This window comes from Stegodyphus dumicola, chromosome 5 (genome assembly GCF_044657685.1).
Source record: "Stegodyphus dumicola isolate Sdum_Otavi_A_Nest chromosome 5, ASM4465768v1".
NCBI lineage: Eukaryota > Metazoa > Arthropoda > Arachnida > Araneae > Eresidae > Stegodyphus > Stegodyphus dumicola.
Genome location: NC_140772.1, coordinates 211,795,591 through 211,818,904, shown reverse-complemented (window position 1 = coordinate 211,818,904; position 23,314 = coordinate 211,795,591). Strand labels below are relative to the sequence as shown.

The 23,314-nt window shown below is 34.4% G+C and overlaps 1 long non-coding RNA gene across 2 annotated transcripts; it reads left to right on the top strand.

Annotated features, from left to right (window-relative positions):
* The first annotated feature begins 1,215 nt into the window (after positions 1-1,215).
* Positions 1,216-16,180, top strand: LOC118179871 (uncharacterized). 2 transcript variants are annotated; one of them, XR_004756530.2, is made up of 4 exons: positions 1,216-1,350; positions 3,205-3,301; positions 6,718-6,754; positions 15,983-16,180. It is a non-coding gene; the product is annotated as an uncharacterized LOC118179871 (long non-coding RNA). The 2 variants fall into 2 exon arrangements; XR_015041405.1 differs by lacking the exon at positions 6,718-6,754.
* Positions 16,181-23,314: the final 7,134 nt, after the last annotated feature.

Sequence of the window (23,314 nt, the reverse complement as noted above, 5' to 3'; positions counted from 1 at the left end):
TAAAATTGTTTTGTATTCCCAAGCAATGCAGCACAAGACTTATTTAGAGAGAAAGCTGCGCCGGAAAAATTAAAATACAGAAGCACGCGCATTCAACATTTTAATAAATAGATATCTCATAATTGTCCTCTTTTGCTATACAGAAAAATCGAGAAAATACCAGAATGCTCTCGTGCTGATTAAAACGCTTTTAAAAGCGGGAGGTAAACACTTCAATTCAGTTGTTTACATTTTGCTGTTATTGATTGTAGCGAATTCGCGGTGAGATTGGATTAGCTTTCTCTTTGCTGTTTTGAATTTGAGTTCTATTTAACGTTTTAGCAGTTTAAAATATAACTACCGTGAGATATTGCGATATTGTACGAATATCTCTGAGGAAATTTCAGCGTTTTGTTTCATTTGTTGTGATAAGAATAAATTTTATTCACTTTTCATCGGACTTGTGCATTCAATTTATTATGAACCCGCACCCACGCAACAATATATTCTATGGCGCTTTTGAGACATGAGAAAGGCAAGTTAAATTTCATCCATCGGCCCAGTAGAACGAGAGATATAGACTGTGCACATTGTTTCTGTGCAACGTGTAATTACATAATTTAAAAACTGAAACTAGTGTTGTCGTTTCCCGATAATAATGCTAACTTTTGAAACCAAAACTTTAACCACAACCTACAGAAATTAAGTGAATTAAGGTTAACACTATTAACCTAAAAATCGCATCGTAGTCTACGCTTTCTACCCATGGCTTCCTTGACTTGCTAACATATAATCCATCTTTTCTGTTTGTTACACTAATAATATTGCTGTAAGTACATTAAAAGCGTGCTTATAATTATCGAAGAACGGTTCAGCTAATTTAGCTTTATATGTTTAATTTAAAAGTATTTGTCAAGAGCAAAGAAATGTTCATGTGCAATGTGTTTGTATGCGCTAACCTATTTATCAGGTTTCAAGTCACAACGGATTATTTTGTTTATCTATGTAATTTTACTTTTTCACGAAAATGAAGGGTAATATTTACAGTATAAAATTCCCTTCTTTTTTCTAGTCTTTTTATTAAATATTCTTAATCGGTTTGTCTTATTCAGTTATCAAAGGCCCCTATCCAGTTATTAAATCGACATCGTTTTTATTTGGTTTTTAATTTCCCAGATGTTCCTGGTGAGAACATTGTTTTGTCCCAGTAAAAAAGACCAAGCTGATATGCTTACATGCAAACAGGTGTATCACTCACAAATGGTTAAAAATAAAAATATGCAGAAATTCATATGTAAGATAAATACGTACAGAAAACTTGTGTTCACGTTTGTCTGTGCTGGATGTTTTGACATTTTATAGTCGTTTCAGGTAAGACTTCTCAACATATTACTATCAGTTAACGATACAGGTTTTACGCAATGCATAGCAACGCACATGTTTGATAAAGTTACTTTACGTTATTGACATCGAATATTCATTGTATTTCGAATTTTCATATCAGCATTCGATAAGTTAAATTTATGTTAAATAATTCATTTATTAAACAGCGAAGTTATTAAGTCTATTAGCTGCATAGAAATTTCTGCATTCCTCCGTCCGTCATTTTGTGGTGTAAGTGATCGGCACACTTAGTTAGTAAGTGAAACAATTATTGTTCGAATCTTATCGAACACACGGTTGATTTTTCCCGCTCCGAAAAGCCTCATTTTTCTCTCTGAAATTATTAAAATATCAGGCCAAAAATCCAAATTAATATATTAATATCGTATTAAATCTTTTCTTAAAATATCATTCTTGGATGGTTTACTAAGTAAATTATTAAAATTAACGTTTTCAACATTCAAATTACATTACTAGCAAAATATTATATGAAATAACGAGTTGAGTTCCTGAGGAAGGTTTAACCTTACTCAAATTTCATTTCTTTGCGGGCGGAGAGAATTATCATAGATAATTTAATCAAATTATATTTCAAAGCTTTTGGCGTCACAAAAAGTGTAATTTTTTCTATTTTGGAATTTATTTAATATTACTTTTATTTTTTGGGTGCAGGGATCTTTTAAAGTTAATTGCTTGTAACTGATGGTGGATTCGAGTTTCTATTCTAAGTAGAAATTTATTCCAGAAAATATGAATATATAAACTAAGTATACTGAAAACTAAATCAGTTATTCTATTAACATTAACTTACACATATGTAAAGTATGTATAAGATAATATTAATAGGTAAATTGATTTAAAAAACGATGGGACGGTTCTACGTCTTTCGTTTCTTATCACTGGATTGGAACGGGAGATATTAAACTTGTGATTTTCATGTGTCAAAAGCGCGAGTAGCGAGTAGATTGTTTAAATATACGTAAGGGACAAAATCATTTTTTTTTCTGGAATCACACATTCCTTTTTATTGGATGATTTGATTTTATGCATCAAATTCTGAATTTTTACAAACCACCAAATTTTGCACCAAATTGCATCAAATTTTACAAAGATCGTACAAGCCATTTCAGAGATATTCATATTTAAAAGGTAGCGCGAAGTTTCAGTTTGGCGCTAAAATTATTTTACTGGTTAAATCTATGTTGACCAAAGCGTTTTTGTTTCTTTATTGAATGATTGGTTGAACTTTTCGGAACCTTAAAACTCGGGATATTAATTTATTGATTTTGCATTGTAAACATAAAATTTAAGTAATTTTTTATTGTATTTTTCTTTCTTTGTTTTTTAAGGAAAACATCTCTTTAAAATTTCATTCGTTTGATAATACAACTTGATAGGACCGTCTGCTATATCAAAGAATTTGTTTTCAATCTATGATTTAAACGCGTCAGGAAGAGTTAAAAATATCAATTTGCTTCAGTTTGCATGAGAAGTAGTTTTTAAACAAATCACACTAGCAATCGGAATATTGAATATCCATTCGAATATTTTATATTAAATTATATCGAATATGTTATATTATATTTGAAATTTTAGTGAATTAGAAAATAGCAGTATAGTTTTTATTTATTAATCTTTTAATACAATGCGAAACTATTTATACTAAATACCGGGAGCGAATGTACTTATAGTTCACAAAGTTCGTCTTTGTAAAGTGATTGCTTCTGAAAATGACCAGCACTTCTAAAAAAAAATAATTAAGAATAAATGAATCCGCAATCTGAAAGTTTCAGTTTAATGAACGTCGCGCCTCATTGTTATTTCACTATCTTTTTGTTACAGAATATTCAAATACTAGATATGAAAGGTTCATCTGCATGTCTAATAGTGGTACTTGTCATAGCGAACTTGGAAGAGGTAAAGCCCAAAGCTAGCGATTGTAAGTAGTATTTTTTTATGAAAAAGGATATCTAATTTCATTGAAGCATTTATATTCTTACGTAAAGGTTTACTCCTCTAAAATCTTTATCTACCGTAAAGAGCAGAAAATTACAATTATGGAGTTGATCGTAACTACCTCATTATGTCCGGTAAACTGTTACAAAACGACACTCATGTTTTTTAAATAAATTACTGTAATTTGAAACTGAGTGTAAATTTTCTTATCTGAGTTGTAACTTTAATAAATGAAGGTATCAAGTAAGATATATAAGCATATGTTTCTTATTTGATATTTAATTCTTATTATTAACCTGAAGAAATATCACGGGCTTATATCTGATAGACAAACCCTTCGCATTAGCATTCCTTTTCTTTAATATTATCTTTGACTTTTAACAATTCACGTAAGTGTTAGTGCTATACGTTTTCTGAAAATAGGGATATGATATTGAAGTATCAGTTCCAGTTGCCGTTGTTAGCTTGCTAAGTATGTGAGCTGTATACCAGGTATCGTAACATATATGAGGAACCGTGTAGCCTGTACAATATAATATGAATGATTAATACAATTTGCCAGCATAGAAAATACAAATATTTATTATGAGTGTTTATTATGTAAAATACTGGCCAAAGACTTCGCATATCCACAAAGTTTGGCTTAAAAGAAATGTAAAAAAATACAATTACAAGGACTGTTTATTATGCAAACCACTGGCCAAAGACATTGCATATATACAAAATTTGTCTTAAAAGAAATGTAAAAAGTACAAATATTTGCAAAGATTGCTTATTATGTAAAACACCGGCCAAAGACTTCGCATATTTACAAAGTTTGCCTTAAAAGAAGTGTAGAAACGCGCAACACTAATGGAAATATAGAAAATGTCGCGTGGTTTCTGCAAAACTGGAGAGGTGCCTGATTTTACTTTTGTATTATGTAATACTAAATTATAATTCCCGGTTCCTACTCATCATATTCGTACACTCTTCTAAAAGAGCACACATGCCTTCTTTTTAAATCCAATGCCACATCAGTATATATTTATATATATATATATGTAATCGTTTAAGAGCGTAGACGCCATATGAACTTTTAACAGCTTCGAAGTCAAGTGGAAAGGTAGCTAGAAGATGTTGACATAATCCAAGTTGAGACATTAGAATAATTTTGGAAGACGGAGAGATGAAAAATGAGCAAACGCCTTCGCCGGGAATGGAACTACGGACCCCTGGAATACCGGCCCAGCGTGCAGAACCACTACACCACGAAGGCACACAAGAAAGACTGGTGAATTACCTTATATACTCCCCCTTTTAAAGGGCGAATGGTGTTTTTAGGGGACGACCCAATCGCCAAATCCTGGGTGTGGAGAACAACACCCTTTCATTTCGGTGCCACTGCATAGACATTAGTATTTTTTGGAAGCAAGAGAGATTGAAAAATTAGCAACCGTCTTCGCCGGAAATCAAACCACGGACATCTGAAATAGCGGTTCAGAGTGCTGACCACTACACCACAAAGGCTCGCTAGGAAGGCGGGAGAAATACCTTATATACTCCCCTAAAAGGTACTAAAGGGCGACTGGGATTTTTAGGGGACCCAATCGCCATATCCTGAGGAGATTCATCATCCTATACCCTTTTAGTTCGGCTGCCACTGTAGAGATATTAGGTTAAGTGGAAGCAAAAAAGATGAAACGTATGCAACGCTTTCGCTGGGAAAGGAATGACGTAATTACTTGTGAGTGGTATTTATACCTATTAACATTAGATGCAGAAAATACTCGAAGCTGTGATTGGTTAATTTTAGTTACCTTTTTCAAGCAGGCTTATGTAAATGGAAAGAACTCGAATTTGAGAGAATACAGGTGACTTTAGGAGGCGAGATAAAATCTAGAATAGTAAATTTTAAGGTTACCAATTATTTCTTAAAGCAGCCATCTTATTTTGTTATATCTTACATGTTACATATATATATATATATATGTTAAAACAGGGTAATATTGCTTGCTTAGTATTGTATCCTTTTATCACTTTGGATCCGGTCTCATGCAGCCGCCGCTTACAATTTTAATTGCATATTTAAAAAAAAATTAAGACAAGTGCTGGCTTTCTCGTGTGGTTGTCGGGGCTGAGCAACTAAAAAATGCAATTATTTTCTAAATATTAATAATTTTCATTTCTTTTTCTTACTTAATTGTACATTGGTTATCGTAGAAATTCAATATTTATCTTCTACATTTCTTCCGGCACCTGATGATAATGTCATAGGAAATGTGAAATAGTTAATTTTTTGAAGAATTGTTTTATACTGGAGTTATCGTTTACATACATTGATCAAATTTTGTTCTTATTCATATTTTCCGCATTTGAATACGCTTCATTAATTCGCTATCAACTTTAGTTTTGATTTTAATTGCTCGCTCAAAATTATTTAACTTTTAAAAATGTTAGCTTATATTCTGAATTATTTTTTACACAGTTTTAAACGAATTTTGCTTTTTATTCTAGTTTGTTGCATTTAAATATTATTTTAGCCCAAAGGAGCGTTATCCCAGAAGGAGGAGTATTAGTCTTGAAAAAGCATTTTCCGTCTGTTCACTATAAACGGCGTATCACATTTTAGCGACCAAATATTATCGCCCTGTAATATATTTAAAGAAACTAAATAATGAAGAAGCTGCATGAATATATGTATGTTTCTCGTATTGTGAAAAAATGACGGTAACGAGAGTCATCCGATTTTGAATAACGTAATCCTCCACCCGAACACCTGGAAGCACCAATTTTGAGTTTCGAATTTTTTTTATTATATATTTCATATTTTGTAAACGTTTGAAGAATTTTTGATTAACAAACTCAACGATTTCAAAGCCAGAAATGGCAACACTGTACGGAAAGAAATATTTTTATCTGCCGCATGATATTATCTGTCGGAAATTCTAAAGATATGCTGCTTTTAAATATTTTTAGGCCAAATGCTCTCGAAACGTGTATGCGTGTGTAAATGAAAAACGCCCCTTTGGTCATAATATAAAATCTGAAATCATTCAGACTTTTTTTTAATTTAATTTCAAGATTTTACAAATAAATTGCAGCAGCTTTGAGCGTTTAATTTAGCTAACGGTTTATTAGAATTTATTAGATTAGAATTTATTTTATTAAAGCTCATATGTGACAAAAAACTTCAGAGATGCTAAATATAAACTCTACTTGTGTTTAAGATAATTAATGCAAGCCAGTATATGACCATATATACAGGACTTGTACATGAAAAGATGACAGATTTCAATATGTTACCTGATAGGAATTTGTGTAATTATTGCTAACCTTATAAGAAGCATATTATCTGTCGTCACTCAAGCTGCATTGATATTTCATGGTGATTATACAAATATCTGCTTTACTTTTCAGATCAAAATACTTTAGGAAACATTTATGAAAACGCCCGGTAAGTACTAAAAATCATATTTCATAAAACTGCAAAGATAAAATCTTTTAGAAACAAACATCGTTTCCAAAATACGATCCGGAAAAAAACTTAGTTGGAATGCAATAAATTTCACATATTGTCTAATCGCTCACACATATTTAGGACGATGTGCAAAAAGAGGAACACACCTCTAAAATATGGCAAAATTTGGAATTACAGTTATTAAATGAGTTTCAGGGTTGCGAAGTCAAGTAATCATAAACACGAATGGAGCCATGAAAGAAATCTCTTATTTTAAAACGTTTTTCATATGTACAATCAGACTAGTCGAGATTAAGCAGCAACATCTAATAAAACATGTGAATATTATTATGGTTTCTTAAAATCCATCACTAGATATCTTAGAAACTGAAGAATGTGTTCTGCAAGAATTTCTTAATTTGGCACACAGTACTTTTCTCTATAATATTTGGCTCAAGAAATGAAACATTTAATCATTTACTCTCCAACCGGCAAAAGGCCTAAATGCTAAACTCCAACTTTCTCAGTAACTCCATGATGAAGAGATATTTTCTTGATAATAATGTCCAAATGGCCTTGATACATTATACAAGGTGGTTATGGTTAAAGTGACAGTATTCAGACCCCTGCATAACCCTTTCTGCTTGTCGGAATTTGATAAAACTTGGTATTTACGTTATACGGACTATGCGGAAATGATTTCTGCAATAAAAAACAGTTCAAATTTTGACCACCAGATGGCAATTTTGAAAAATACCTTATGCAAATTAGTCAAACCTATAAAGAGATTTGCAGTCAGAGCCAGAAAATAATTCTGCGTGCCTTTGTCATTGTTAATCATGCCTTTACAGAAGAAAGATCGAGCTTTAATGGTAAACGTTCTTTACAGGAAAGACAATGTTTGCAGACCACTGTCTTCATGCAAGATGGAGCAACTCCCCACATTGAGCGCCAAGTTAAAGAATTGTTTCGTACTAACTTTGGCGAAAATTTTGTAATACCCAGAGCTTTTCCGGATGTCTGGTCTCCTCGTTCCTCCGAATTCAATCCCTGTGATTTCTGGTTGTGGGATTCCTAAAAGACAGTGTTTATGGAGGAGGAATTAGGACTTTACCCAAGATAAAAGATTAAGGACATTACCCAAGATAAAAGCCAGCATTACACGCCAACTTACTAAAATCCTTCGAAAGTTACTTTGCGTTACCATTGAACAGTCTATAATGTGCTTTCAACACGTAATTGATATCAATTGAGTACATATTGAACACATTCTGTAATTTAACAAATTTTAATGATTCTGACAGATTTTTTGTTCTTCTTTAGTCGTCACAATCCCCCCCTAGTGTTCAAAATTTGATCGATTTTTATTGCAAATGCGTTTCCCCATGGTGCACATAATATATATAACAAATTTCAAAAAACGTCAATAAGTAGAACAGGTTCTAGAGACGTCTGAATAGGGTGACTTTAATTATAACCATCCTGTACCTTCAATCGTTTACTTGTAATATATTACCATAATTTCTTGTAAATATTTAAAGATGCATGTATATATACTTAGGTGAGGGTTATAAAATATTCTAGGATGTATATATCCGGAATGGCAGGCTGGGAATTTGAAACTCGTATTTTCACGTTACTCATAATTCACACTTTAATTAACAGGGCAGCTATAATCTGATTTCAACCTTTCCTGTCTACAGATTACTAACATATTAAACAAAGTAATGAGTCAAACAAGGTGACACCAGAGACTTGTGTTGAAAGCTGAGTGCATATGAGCTAATATCGCTGGATTGCCAGCTGCCAGTTTTTGTTCAAATAATTTCACATTTTTTATCATAAATTAATTTCGGTCGATACATTACGCACATATATTTTATGAAGTATTAAAAAGTTTTAAGTTAGCAGAAAGTAGCTCAAGGTAATGCTGAAGTCGCAAAAAATTCGCAAAATCTCATAAGTTTTAGTAACTCAGGTTTCTGAACGATAGCAAGTTCCCGAAAAATCGCTTGTTCCTATAATTTTCCTTCATGCTCCAGCGATAATATGTGCCCACGTCCTCCGTCGCATGCCGCATTAGGTTATAAGTTAGTTATTAAAGGCTCTTAGCTTTACTCACCAAGATTTTACTTCTTTGATTTTACTAAAACGCTTTCAATGAACTTATCAGGATAAATGTTCCGTCTTACCTTCTTCGGGAACATGCAAGGACCTGACTCGGAACAGAGAGCTTACTAAAGCTATGTTCAATAATTGTGGGAAGTAGACAGGATACACAAGAAGGGTATACAAAACCCTTTATTTTTCTCTATTTACAATAATTTCCGTACTTCGGAATACAAAGATCCACTACTTGTGGTCTAAACGTAAGAATATAAAAATAGAACTAAACGCTACTTTAACTTTGAAATAATAAACGTGGAAGATTGGCCTTATATTAACAGGAAGCCGTATGTAGTACAGAGAACTGTGAACACTACAACACGTTTAAAAATTATAAGAGGATTAAAACCTCTGGCCCGGAAGGCAACCAGCAACTGAGTAAAACTTCTAAGGTAAGCGACCTGCTTCGACTAACTGCTTCCTGTCTCTCGCTTGGCAAACAGCCACAACTTAAATACTTGGCGTTCGCCAGACAAACTTTGCATAAATACATTAACGCTTATAATTCTGGCCGGAAGTAGAAAATAAGAAGTGATAGTAAAGATTTAAAATAAAATAAACGTTAGTAAAACTTAAGATCCTTACATACTTCCCGCCAGAGTTAATTAGTTTAAAACTGAGGTCTAAAACGACCTTGTTGAAAACATTTAGCTCTAGAATCTAACGCGAGGCCAATCTTTTACAAACATTTTTCGCTAGAAACTAGAAATTTAAAAGAAAGAAATTTGTTTTTACAATAGCAGCTCCCAGGACACACAATTTTTTTCATCTGTACTGCATCTAAACAGGAGCTTTTATTCAAATCTGGTTCCTTCCAGAGATCTGGAAGGAAAACTAGTTTAATGAAATGTTACACAATGAAATGGCAAGTAACATGTATAATTATATTTCTCTTAACATTCTTATTTCATTCATAACTATTTTAGTTATCTCTCCCCGTGCTCTCTGACATGTGTTGTAAAAGAACACCAAACACGAATGTGTTTATGTCTACGTGTTCAACACTTCCTCCTACAATCAAAACACTAACGTGTTAAAATTCAACATACCAAGACCTCGTAACACACCCTAATTTCAACTCTAAACCCTGAGGTACTATTCTGAAAGTGGCTAACTCTGAAGTGTAGCGTCAGAGAGCCTAACTACATCATTCAACCTTTAACACATATTCACCATGATTTAGTCTTTTTACAGTCACACGAATAAAAAAATTTTTAACATTACTTTCACTTTTACCATATCACGGTGTTTCTTAACATTTAAAATAACAGTTCACATTGTATATAAGAACATATTAACATGCCGTTAATTTTACACATTTGAAAACATACATTAGTAGTACATTGTTAACTTCTATTCTTTTCAAAGCAAGTGCCAATTCTTTCTACATTGAAATAATACATTTCAAAAAGTCTTTCAGACTAAAACTTCTTTCTTGCCAGAAAGTTTTAAATAAAATTTATACAATAACTTGTACAATATTTAAGTATTTACACATCGCTATTATACATCAACTTTAGTTTTACGCGCGAGTAATTGAAAAACATAATACCAAAATCGGTAACAACTCATTTCTTGCCCTTTTGGCGATAAAGGTAGACCTCGCATGAGGTAAAACTTCTTGAAATCTGCCACTTGCAGTAAGAATGAAATATTAACTTAAGTTTGCAAAGTAACATAAAATTTTACTTATCTTTGTGATATTCAGACATTCTTTTCTGGGCCCAGTCCTGGAAAGTAGCGTAGATTGTTGTTTGGTTTATCCTCCTTCTTGTACGGGCTCGCCCTTCAGTGCCTTCCTCTAGATGCTTTCTTTTTTCTCCAGTTCGGTCAGCCTTGAATACCTTCTTTTTCGCTTCTGCCTGTGGTCTTGGTCGTTTGATGACAGCTGGTCTTGGCGGAACCGGGAAACTTCTTTCGTGTTCCTGCTTGGACCTCGTTGCTGGCCGTTCAAATTTTCCTTGTAACTTTTCCTCCGCCGCTGATGGCCCTTCCGCAGTTCGGCGACATTTGCTGCGGAGAGTCCTGTCGGATGAGTAAATATTCCGTTTTAGAGCCGGGTTATAGTTGCCGTCATTTCTCCTGGCTCTCTTTGCATACGTCGTCCTTCTCCCTTCTTCATTCTGGGGGTGTTCGTGAGCTCTCTTTTCTGGACGGTGGAACGGCTTCTTTTTCTTGCTACCTTCAATTTTTCCGCGGGGAAACTTTCTTTTCACTTGCTCCTGCCTCTTAATGGCTTGCCCTTGTACTTGTCGTTTTTCCACCTCTGGAGCTTGTGCCTGCGGTGTCTGCTGTGCCGGATCCTGCAAAAGATCTTTGAAAATTTTCATTTTATTACGATCATAGTAGGGTTTGATTTGATCAATGTTTGCGGAGCAGGTTTCACCATTTCTAGCTTTTAACACTACTACAGCATGAGTTATTTTTTCTATGACATATGTGGATTTGGTATTCAAATCGTGGAAAAAATTTGGCAGTTTTATCTTCTGGTGCTGAAGAAAGTGAATGCTTAATTTTTAAAACTTCATCCCCTACTTTATAAGTTACTCCCCGTCGTTTCAAGTCATAATATAGATTTTGTTTTCTCTGTGCTACTTCGGTATTCTTCTTTGCTTCCTTAATTAGTTTTTCTATATCACCCATTTTAAATTCTGGGGCTCTTTGTTGCACATAAAATAATTTATCTAACTGCGTTATAATCTTTCTGCCTAAAAATAACTCAGCAGGAGTTTTGCCCGTTGTATCATGTTTTGCGGTCCTAAGGGCGAAAGCAAATTCACTGACATAGTTATCTCAGCTTTTATGGAAATTTTTAACATAACTACGGATAATTTTCACTATATTTCTATTGACCCGTTCCGCTATATTTGATTGCGGCCGATACGGGACCATTTTTAAATCACGTATGCCCAGTTTTTGGCACATGTCTGCAAATACATTACTTACAAATTGAGGACCATTATCCGATATAACTTTTAGGGGCGCCCCGTATTTTAAACTATATTTATTTAAAATAGAATCAGTAACTAATTTCGCGGAGGCTCGTTTTAAGGGAACAATTTCGGTCCATTTACTAAAATGATCAACCATAACAAGGAGATAGCGACTTTTATTTAACTGACTTTTTGGGAAAGGGCCCAATAAAGCGATGCCAATTATTTCATTTGGAAATTCGGATTTAATACTATTTAGAAACCCGGCCGGGCGGAAATTAATATAATTAACTGCCTGACATGTTGGGCAGGACTGGACATACGCCCTTGTTAACTTTTGCAGTTCAGGAAAATAGACTGCCTCGCGTACGCGTTGGATAGTTTTTCGAATACCAGCATGAGAAGCTAAAGGGCTGTCATGGAGCTCCTGCAGGATATTTAATCTAAGACTAGCTGGGATAACAGGTCGAAATTCGTTGTTCGAATTCGTGGTTTTTGTATAGAATAATAGACCATCTATTAGTTCGTAATGGGCCGCCCTATTTCTTATCGCCACAATATCTTGGTGGCTAAAATTTTCAGGATCCTTTATATACTCATAAATGCTTCCAAACTCAGGATCCTTACCCAGTTCGGTTATTACAGTTTCTCGGGAATTTATTGTACATGCTGTGAGCATTGCCACCTTTACTGTATTACCTTCTTCATCTATTTTAATTCTGGATAGGGCATCTGCTACGATATTTTCCTTTCCGGGGATATGCTTGATTACCAGATTATATTCTTGTAGCTTGAGTGCCCATCTTATTAACCTTGGGGATAAGTTTTTCCCTGAGTACAATCTAGTTACCGCCGCATGATCAGAGTACACTGTTATTGGCGCCTTTCCAAAATAGACTCGGAACTTTAGCACTGCTAACAGAACTGCAAGTGCCTCTCTCTCGGTCGCGGAATAGTTTCTTTGTGTTTGATTTAAAGTTCGGCTAAAAACTGCCACGGGCTGCTGATTTTGCGAAAGTACCGCTCCTACCGCATAATCCGAAGCATCCGCTGAAATTTCTAAATTCTCATTTTTTTCAGGAAATTTCAACACAGGGGCTTGCGTTTTAATTTTTCGTAAGCACTATTGGCTTCGGCCGTCCACGAGAATCTTGCCTTTTTCCTTTTTAATTTTAACAATGGTTCAGCAATAGCTGCAAAATTTTTTATAAAGGACCTATAATATGAACAAAGTCCTAGAAAAGAAGAGAGCTTCTTCGCCGTGTTTGGAGTCGGATACTTTTGTACAGCGATTATTTTTGATTCGTCTGTCTCTATTCCTTTCTGAGATATCTTGTAACCTAAATATTTTAATTCAGGGGCTGCAAATTTGCACTTTTGGACATTAACTTTTAGACCGGCCTCATTTAATAAAGAAAACACCTGTCTTAAATCATGTACATGTTGGTCGAGATTATCACTAGTAATAATGATATCGTCTAAATAGATAAATGTGGACTTTCCAAGAACAGGCCTCAACACAATGTCCATACATCGCTGAAATGTTGCCGGTGCCCCTGAAAGGCCAAACGGCATACGCAAAAATGCATAAGTGCCAGACTTGGTTATAAAAACAGTCTTAGACACGTCCTCAGGCCTAACCCCTATTTGAAAATAACCAGTCGTTAAGTCTAAAGTCGTCATATATTTGGTGGATGTTATGTTCCTTAGAATTTCTCCTTGCTCGTCATTAGGCAGGTGGTCAAGATTTAACATCGGCAGTTCAGCCTTTTCTGCACGAACCGGTTTCATCGTCAGCTTAAGGGACGCTTCATTAAAATCCAGCGTTGCTTGTGCCTCTGAAAGAAAATCTATTCCTAAAATTATATGTTCTTGCAGATTCTTTACTATAAAAAACATCACCTTTACTTGTTCGTCCTTGATACGGACATACAACGGTACTTTACCTATACACTTACATTTTTCTCCTTGCGCCGCTAACACTGTCGTATTATCCGAATTATATATGCGGTATTTCCGAAAATACTTCCTAAAAAAATCTTCTGCCACACAGGAACACTGCGCGCCTGTATCCAGGAGTGCGGTGGCTGGGATATTATTCACCAACACTTCAATCTTCGGAAGAGTCAAATTTTTCACCATTACTGTATTTAACTTGAAGGAAGAGGGGTTTTCGTGGCCTTCCGGTTTCCGCACCCTCTCGTCAGCAGAAATCCGTTTTAGTTTAAATTATTTTTCATTTCCGTGCTTTCCTTCTTTTTCCACTGGCCTTGAGACTTTTTTCCTGGATTGCTATTGAACTGTCGACGTTCGCCGGCTGTTTTTGAATGCTCGAGTTTCCTTGCCCACTGATTCGCTTTGCTTCCGTAGCCGTGTGCTTGAGTTTGCTGTAGTCTTGGCGCACCAAATTGGTTTCTCTGTTGATATTGGCGTCTTCTTTCGACGTCCGCCGTTCTTCTACTTTCAAACTGGATTGCTAGCTCAAATAACTTTTCCAGTGTAGTCGGATTTCTTAATTTAATAAAGTCTTGCACTTGGGGCAGTAACCTCGGCAAAATCACTTGAATTATCTCAGGATCCGGACGGTTTCCATACAAGAGTTTGAAGACGTGAATTTTTCTTAAAATAAAGCTTGAGAGGTTTTCGATTCTTTGTTGATATATACTAAAAAGTTCCGTTTCTAATTTCGCACGATCCCTTACAACAGGGAAGGCTTTTACTAGGGCAGTCTTGAAATTCTCGTAAGTATAGGTGGGACTTCCTGCTTGACCCAAGAGACTCCTGCCTATACATTTAAACCAGTTAAGCGCTTGGCCCCTCAAAGCGCTGGTAGCTAAGGTAACTTTTTGAAATTCGTGCACGGGGTAGAGCATGAAGTGGTCATCCAATTTTTCCCAAAAACTGGTTACCGGTGAGTTTCCTTTAAATGTTGCTTCTGGTTTCATCGAAGCGCGCATGGTCTGGACGATGTAACCAAATCCTTCCAGGGCGGCAGCTGGCATTTCTGGATTCTGAGCCGCTTCTGCAGGCAGCACAGGTTCTTCTTGAAACTCGGCCATGGTTATTCTTCTTCGTTGGGCGCCACTATCAGGATCAATGTTCCGTCTTACCTTCTTCGGGAACATGCAAGGACCTGACTCGGAACAGAGAGATTACTAAAGCTATGTTCAATAATTGTGGAAAGTAGACAGGATACACAAGAAGGGTATACAAAACCCTTTATTTTTCTCTATTTACAATAATTTCCGTACTTCGGAATACAAAGATCCACTACTTGTGGTCTAAACGTAAGAATATAAAAATAGAACTAAACGCTACTTTAACTTTGAAATAATAAGCGTGGAAGATTGGCCTTATATTAACAGGAAGCCGTATGTAGTACAGAGAACTGTGAACACTACAATACGTTTAAAAATTATCAAGAGGATTAAAACCTCTGGCCCGGAAGGCAACCAGCAACTGAGTAAAACTTCTAAGGTAAGCGACCTGCTTCGACTAACTGCTTCCTCTCTCTCGCTTAGCAAACAGCCACAACTTAAATACTTGGCGTTCGCCAGACAAACTTTGCATAAATACATTAACGCTTATAATTCTGGCCGGAAGTAGAAAATAAGAAGTGATAGTAAAGATTTAAAATAAAATAAACGTTAGTAAAACTTAAGATCCTGACAAACTCTTCTGTAACTTCACTGAAAATGTTAAATTTCATATTTGCCTGAAGCAAAAAATACGTTTTGGGGACACATGTTCCAAACATGCGAGATCAGTATTTCAGCTGAACAACTTTATAGTGTTAAAAATGATCAAAAGTGTACCTTAATTCATACTTTATGCAATATAATAGGTTATTCTAATTGCCCGAGTTATTGCATATCGTTATCGAAAATGGGTTTCATCGAATTCACTCATGTGCACTAAGTCGAGGTGGGACATATAAATATTATAAAATTAGTCATGTTGTCATAAACTTAACACTTCAAAATAAAACGAAAGATTTGGCTGCATCTAAAATAGTCTTTTTTAAATTTTATTTTAAAGCCATATAATTTTTAAAGGATGATTCTTTATAAACTTCATTCAATCATGGATTTCTCTTCTTGCCTTATTTACGTTTTTATTTCTTCAGATTCTGTTCAGACAGTGGAGATCCTTGCACTGAGGATGAAGACTGCTGCAACTTTCCTACTTGCACCTGTTTCACAAACTCGCAGTGTCATTGTTTTAGAGTGTAGTTAAGATTTTCTGAATTTTACTTATAGTAACGTTTCTTTTTGAGACATTGATTTGTCACTTGTAAATGGGAATAAATTTTGAGCTCATCTGAGTTTTCTCTCCGTCACTTTCATTAATTTAGTTAAAAGATACTGATAATTTATTCACTGAAACGCATCATGACCAAAGTATATTTATATAGTATCTCATTGAGGCAATCTGTAGCCTAACAAATTACAGTAAGGAGCATAAGCTGGCCCATATAAGTCGGCGAATGTCTCCTTTAAAATCTTAATCCATGATGTAAGGATAACAGCCAGTAGTTTGCTGGCATTTGAAAAAGCTAGCTTTTGTCCACGAACGGACCTTTCGATCATATCGGCTAAACATCTTGTAAGGTTCTTATGTTAAATAAAGCACTTGCGTAATTTGTTAGCTAGCATGTATATAATTAACATAAAATACTCGCGAAATGTCATGCGAAAGGTACAGTATCCTTTAAAGGATCCCTTTTAATTAAGGAAAAATTGCATGTAGACAAAATATTAATGATGGTTCTTTAAGGTATGCAATTAAAAGCATTATGATTCCATTAGGAATCGAATCGTATTATGTTAATTTAAAATATCTTCGTAAATTAAAAAGAATTGAAAATATCTTAGTAAATAAAAGAAACCTATAAATAAATAATACAATGAAAATGGTAAAAAAAAGTCCTGTACTTAAAATACTAATACAAACATCTGCAGAGTTTAAATTAAGAATCTGTAGGACACAAATAAATAATTTCTAAGCGGAAAAAATAAACGACATAATATTTTAAGTGTTATAAAGTTGGTGATCTTATTTATAAATCTGCGAATTTATAAATAATGTAAAGAAATTGCATGCAAGCACACACACATATACAGGGTTCTTCTAAATTCTTTTTACAAATTAAGATGGGTGACAGACTCATCCAGATGAGCAATAATTAAGGTAAAACATAGGGTCGCATTCCACTCTAAGAGGCAGAAAAGAAGAATATTAGAATTCCAATCTGAATTTACAGCAGTGTTGGGAGAGCGAATGAACGAGACCAAATGTTGCACAATCAGTTTATTGACAAACTTACAGAGAGGACACAAAACGGATAAAATAGAAAACTTGACGTTCGGGTGTTCATTCGAGCTCAGACTTTTATGGCAAACACTCAAATGCCCATCTTTGGTTGGCAAGGTCTCAACCTCGTAAACGATTGCAACTAGTTAATTATGCAATCAAAGGCTAAATATTATTAACTAACTCCAACGTCCGCTGAATGCCGAGATTAACATGAAAAGCTCATGCTGCTTTCCCGCTGTCAGAACTTCGTGTCCCATAGAAGGGCGCTTCAAGTAAAATGAGAGCAGCAGGGTAAGTCCAGGAAGACAGGATAGAAGATGGCTAAGACAAAAACAACTTCTACCTTGATACTTGATATCAAGGTAGGTTTTAACCCTAATAGATAATTTTGCCCTAATAATTTAGATAATTAACTTGTTGAAATCGTTTGCGAGGTTGAGATTTTGCAAACCAAAGATATTTTATATATATTGAATGTTAGCCATGAAAGTCTCAGCACTAATTAACACTCGAACGCCAAGTTTTCGGTTTTATCCGTTCTCCCAACACTGCTGTAAGTTTAGATTGGAATTCTAATATTCTTCGTTTTTGCTTCTCAGAGTGGAATGCGACTCTATGTTCTATGGTAATTATTGCTCATCTGGATGAGTACTATCACCCGTCTTAAATTGTAAAAGCAATTTAGAATCACCCTGTATAATATATATAATAAATTAAAATGTTATACTTAAAATCCATCCTATATATATACCGAGACAAACCATATGCAAAGAAAAAAATCCAGTATTGAATTTGCATACTGAATGAAAGGTGCAAAAAATGCCAAAAACAAAAATAGAACAGGGAAACAGAAATTTACGTATAATTATTAAGGGGTTGATGTAATAATAAACAAACAGGAATGACATAAGCAAACACATCAGCCTGTTCCTGAACCAACAATGATACAAATTAAAGTTCAGTACTTACAATAATTTCATAAAAATTAATTAAAGTAATCTGTGTTTTTATCAGTCCAGTTCTATAAGCCATAGTATGTAGGGCAAAAAATAGCAAGGTTATAGTAATGAAATCATAAAAAAGCTTGAAGAAACTATAAAACTTACTTATTTATTTGTTTTTGAGCAGAGAGAGTGCGAAAAACCAAGTGTGTACACATAAAAAATTCAATACAAAGAAAAATAATAACATATGAAAATTTGAAACTATGTAGGCCAAAGTAAAAAGCAGCAAATTTATAGCATCAAAATCATAAACAAGCGAAAAAGGTTAAAATTTTAAATGAATTTATTTTTTGGATAAGCAGATCGAATCCAAAAACGAAACATGTAAATAAAATCCGACAATAAAGCAGAAGCAATTTAACATATGCGAAAAATATTATATAGAAAACCTAAAATAACAATAAATAAAAATATCGAATGTTTTCAGATTTATACGCCCGCACGGGCCGGGCATACTTTGTTTCATTTACAGACACATACACGTTTCGAGAGCATCTGGGCTAAAATATTTCAAAACAGCATAACATTAAAACTTCCGACAGACAGTCTCGCGCGCTGGAGATAAAAATGTTTTATTCTCTACAATGTTGCTACTGCAGGCTCTGAAACTGCTGATCCTTTTATTAAAAAATCGTTTTTTACAAAAACTTTACAAAATTTGAAATCGACAATAAACCAAATTCCAATTCGGGATTCCATGTGCCCATGTTCGAGGGGTGGGCTACGTTATTCAAATTCTGATGGCATTGTTTTTTCACAGTACAAGAAGCATACATATATGCATGCAGATTCTTCATTGTCTAGTTTTTTAAAATCTAATACAAGGCGATAATATTGCTTGCAACTGTTTGATAAGTGATACATCGCATTTAAGTCATTCAACGTCGTTTCGAGACTACAGCCCTTCTGGTCTAACGCCCCTTTGGGCTAAAAGGAGGAGTTAATTGCAAAGAACAATAAATAATCTTTATTTCGAAATTATATGCATAATAAAGAGCGAGAATGTCAGCTCGGTAGGTTGTATGAACACCTTGGACGGGATACACGTATATCTAGGTAGAGTGTCAATGAGACTACAAGGTGGTGTCTTGAGGAAAGGCTTTCCTTTCCCCGTCAACCATTTGCCACAGTTCGTCTTCTGAACTCGGCAATGGCAGGGTTTGCAAATGGCGTCAATTCATATTCCAAATGTGTTCGATTGCACAGGTTGGTATCTATGATAGGAGTCAATTTCAGTCTTCTTAACTTACGCTACGAGTGCAGGTCACTAGACACCAATCGATGACAAACTGTTCTGGTCGATATGGGAACATCTAGGGTGTCATGAACATGCTGCAGAATGGAGATAGAAATGGCTTGCGGATGTGCCACTACATGTTGGCGTTTGCGTCGATCTTCGCGTACTGACGTCACTCTGGCTTCATCGGCACCACTCGAACTTGCCACATTTCCTTATTCCAAATATCGTCACCACAGCCGGTGGTGCACTCTGGACAAATCCAGGTATATGTCAGCTGATATTTGCAGTATGGACCAACTTGCCCTTCTCAGTCCGATCACCATGGCCTCGTAAAATCGTCTGTCTCCTTGAATTGCCTCCGATGACGAAGGCCATGCATTCTTTGCAATTACACGCGTCATCTGAGACAAGAACAAATTTTCTATGATAGTTTTCCTAGCAGAAATAACAGCACGAAAATTGAACATTCTGAAGGTTCCTTCCCTTACATCTTTTTCAATATGCGCTGGAGATTCTACATTATTCGCATAACTCGGTGGCGTGCATCTACCCTGAAATTCTGCATAGTATTTGGCCCAGTCTTTCTTGGTGTTGCATTTTCATTGTTGGGGAGTACATATTAATTCGACATGCGGAGCAGCAAGAAACACTGTTAAAACTAATAATTTATATATAATGAAATTAGATTAACTACGATTTTTAAATTGATTAATAATAAAAAAGAAATTAGAAAAATCTTCTAATGAAAACTAAATATTATATAGTAAAAATGGACAAAACATCAAATTACCTGGCATATAAATCCAAAATAGAACTCAATTGCTACACGTCAAAGCCTCAAGCTCAAATAGTTCGCTTCAGTTCAACTAATGAAAAGGTTTTTAAATTTTTAAATTCAATAAAATACTTTTAAATTAAGAGACTTTCGATATCTTAAAATTATAATCTTTCTAATCTTAACAGAAATAAATTAGAATCTTTCCGGCATCTACAATTTTATTTTTAATTAAAGATTAATATGTAAAAATAAATATTACGTATTAAATAATTAAAAATGAAAAAGCTTTAGAGGTAGAGCTTTCGGCTGGTCGCCTTAGCTTTGTGCAACCTAAAGAAGTCACCTGGTTGAAAATAAGTTGGAAATGAGGAATTAAGGGCCACGAGGGTAAATTTGCTCTTAGACAATCAAAAGTCAGCCTAAAGGTTTTTAGGTGCTTTCCAAAGGAATTTGGATTGTAAATTAGTAGATGTTACGTTTTCTTCAAGTGATTTTTATACATTTAAAAATACGATATTAGCTCATTCATTTTTATCAAAAGTATTATTTTATAAATGTGATATAAACAAGAAGTAGTGGCGAATATAAACTGTTACCCGAAGATAGGACACAACCGATTGCTGTAGTCAACAACTAGAAATGTGACCACCAGGTGAAGTTAAATCATCATTTCTTAAATGACATCAGGTCTCCTAAATAGCTTTTAATTAAGACTGTAATAAATAAACATTATATTGTTACGTGCGCACAGATTCGTAATAGATTGAATACAGACAGGTCCGACGATAGGTTATAAACACTTCAAAGTTCCGGATTTTTCCGCAGAATTACTCGTACAGAAGTTCACAGTATCACAGAGTACAATCAGTAGTTACGCATCAAACTACTTTTTTACTTTTACACTGCTAAGGAGGACTACTGACCGAGAACAAGCCCTTGCAGTATGATGTCCGCCCTGCAGACATTTATTAAGTCTAAATTAGAAAAAAAAAAAAAAAAAAAAAAAAAAAAAGATTACAGAGTCATATCTAGATAGGGAATACAAAGGACTACCTTGAATACATATGACATTCCTGATAGAATAGATTTAAAAAAAATACTTAGAAGTACAAAGCTGCATTGATACAAAACTGGTAAAGGTAAAAAAAAAAAAAAGTAAATTTTACGTACGGTCAATTTTAGGGTCGTTATACGACCCTAAACTATTACACTCCACATTAATAGAAAAAAAAATTATACAAGATACTTAATGGAATACTGTACATACACTGAAATAAAATGGCGAATACTACAAAATAACAATCAATATACAATGTGCTTATCAGAAAGTTGGTTCTGTGGCCACGAATATTTCTTAGAAACTGTTGCATTTTGCACAATACTAGAAACTGTTACAAAACATTTGCACGCAATATTTCATGGTACTAGCCGAGAGCTCTATATATGTATTTACTATCAAACTACTAAGAAAGATAAATGCAAGCAATGCAAAGCACATCTAAACAGAAAACTAAACAGGAAATCTCAGTTCACGCGGAGCAACCAGTCGCCGAGATATTTCTAATACTTTCCGCTTCTCAAAATTACTAGAAAGCAATACAAGAGTAGAGTTATTGTTACAGCTAACATAGTGGTCAATTATATTTATTCAATTTCAGTACATGTTAAGGACAGGGACCATGACACAGGGACTGGTCCAAAATCTTGCCAAATTATCTCTAAAGTTGGCGGTTTGTGGCGATTTCTTGCCAAAATTACCGAGATACCCTTTTACTCAATGTTTAATGCACTTGCTCCTTCATTCTTATTTTTCTGACATAGCCTTTCTTTATATTTTTCATGTTACAAAATACAGCAAATACTGTATACGCTAGTACTGTATTTACCAGAAGCTTATTATAAGAAAATGAAATAAAATTTCTAATGTCTTCATGTTATTTAGATCAAACGCTGAAAAAAGCTTAAAAGTAATATGGCATATTACATTTAGAATTAAACGATAAATAACGAAACAGATTAAAATTATCGTGTGATATTGTAATGTAATGCATTTAATTAAATATTAGTTAATATTTAATTTAATTTAATATTCTATTAAATTACGTACTCTCCAGTTATGGCTCTTTATGATATTTATTTATTCGCACCGATGTAATTCAATTTGTTGAGTAATGTCTAGGAAGTCCGAATGTACTCATTCACTTAGAAATAGATCCAAAATTCTCAAAAAGAAAGAACATAATTGTGGAAATAACACATTAGAAAGTTTAATTAAGTTGAACATTGTTCTCTTTTAATTAGATAAATATATTTAAAAATCTGTCAAACATTTGGAAGCATCTAATGTTGTTTTGCTTAAAATAAAATGCAAATTTACTTAAAAACCCATATTTATATGAAATTTCTGTATGAATAAAATACGTCACAAAAGACAGCGCAGCTAAGAGATGAGTGCACACTGGAAATAGAATCTGCGCAAACTGTTCAGTCAGACCTATTAAAAATCTCTATCATAATCGTAAGTTGGGAAGTGTGTATTCTTTTCCACAACGAGTGATAAATGCATGTATGTTTCATATCAAGGAATGGATAATGTATAAGCTATAAGCTCTGGTGCTGGTGATTTAAATATAATTATTTATTTTAAAATATTCAAAACCCATTATCAAAAAATTGAGAAAATATAAGCAAATATGTAAATCATTGTGTACTCACACTTCGGAACTGGGTTCGATTTTAGGAAAGAACTTTAGCCATAGCGATCTTGTTTGCCAATTTATGTCATTCACCACATCCTTTTTTCTGGTCTCTGTCTCAATACAGTTATTTACATTATCCCATTTACATCAATTTAAACTAGAACGCAAAGTTTAATGCCTCGCAAACCATTCTGCCATACTCCTTTTTGTCTCTTGCCACACATGCACGCTTCGCCGGTCAGGGCCCAATCCAACTGTCCTGTTTGCCTATAGCCAAAAAAGTGCATGTAACGAAGGAAAGCTTCCATTAACAATGTAAACTAATATGACTACTTCTCCGCTAAATCATGCATGGAATAATTTTCGTCGGCAAATCGCCAGGTGTACAGAAAATTGAGGATAATGTGTAAATCAATCCGTA